Source organism: Oryctolagus cuniculus, chromosome 15, assembly GCF_964237555.1.
Source record: "Oryctolagus cuniculus chromosome 15, mOryCun1.1, whole genome shotgun sequence".
NCBI classification, from domain to species: Eukaryota; Metazoa; Chordata; class Mammalia; order Lagomorpha; family Leporidae; genus Oryctolagus; species Oryctolagus cuniculus.
The window spans coordinates 20693659-20695148 of record NC_091446.1 but is presented as its reverse complement, the minus strand read 5'-3'; positions in this window follow the sequence as shown (position 1 = coordinate 20695148).

Below are 1490 nucleotides of genomic sequence, written 5' to 3'. Positions count from 1 at the left end.
TAGCTTTCTTGCACACATGTTATAATCCTAGTGATCACTTCACACTGTCCATTTGTTATATCTGTCTATATTTAAAGTATTTAGGCAGGCGCCGCAGCTCAATAGGCTAATCCTCCACCTGCGGCGCCAGCACACCAGGTTCTAGTCCCGCTCGGGGCGCCAGGATTCTGTCCCGGTTGCTCCTCTTCCTGTCCAGCTCTCTGCTGTGGCCAGGGAGGGCAGTGGAGGATGGCCCAAGTGCTTGGGCCCTGCACCCGCAAGGGAGACCAGGGGAAGCACCTGGCTCCTGGCTTCAGATCAGCATGGTGCACTGGCTGCAGCGCGCCAGCCGCAGCGGCCATTGGGGGGTGAACCAACAGAAAAAGGAAGACCTTTCTCTCTGCCTCTCTCTCTCACTCTCCACTCTCCCTGTCAAAAAAAAAAAAAAAAAAAAAAGCATTTAAACACTGGTGATACCAAGTAAAATTAATTCTTATGAAAGCCTGCAGCTGCCTATCTGTGTGATTTGGCAATTCATTTATTCTTTTTTTAAAAAAAGTATTTATTTATTTATTTGAAAGGCAGGATTATGGAGAGAAAGGGATAGAGAGGGAGAGAGAATCTTCCATCCATTGGTTCACTCCCCCAATGTCTACAATGCCCAAGGCTGCACAAGGCCAAAGCCAGGAGCCAAGAACTTTACTCAGGTCTCCCACAGGGGTGGCAGGGGCCCAAGCAATTGGGCCACCTTCTGCTGATTTCTCGGGCACATTAGCAGGCAGCTGAATTGGAAGCAGAGCAGTCAAGACTCAAACACATACTCCAATATGGGATGCCAGTATCACAGGTGGCAGCTTAATCCACTGTACAACAATTCATTTATTCACAGATTACTTGCCTCTCTGGCCGAGGCTTCTAAACCCAAGGCTCCTCAGCCACCACCTTCTATTTGGGGCAGCTTTTCTTCCTGTGTGCAAATTCTTTTCTTGGTTTTATTCCACAGCCATTAGATGCCTTTAAATAGGTTTAGCCTTAGGATGCTTGAACTTTAACTAACCAAACCCCAACTGTAGGTTTATCAGGATTATTAAGAATAAACTATGATTTGCTGTAAATTATATTTTTCCACCAATCTCCACTGTAAGTCCATTTCTGATATTGCCATTTCCTGTTTGGTGAGTTGTGTGTTGGTGGCAATGAGGGAGGTGCTAATAATCAAAAAAGAATGTATTGAGTACTTGGATGTCAAGCACTTAGCCAAGCACTTCACTTGCAGTCACATTACTTACAACAAGAACCCTAGTCCCCTCTTAGGCTCAAGCTGAGACCCAGGCCACACAGCTAATCAGTGCTCTAACTCACATTCATATCCACCCCATAAGACTCTATACCATGCACTTATCACCACTGTTCAAACTTCATTGGCTTTCCATCTCTTGAGTCTTGTAAGTTGAGGGGAAGGAAGATTTGTTCTCATTTGTGAAACAGATTTCAACAGTTTAGTTTCATAC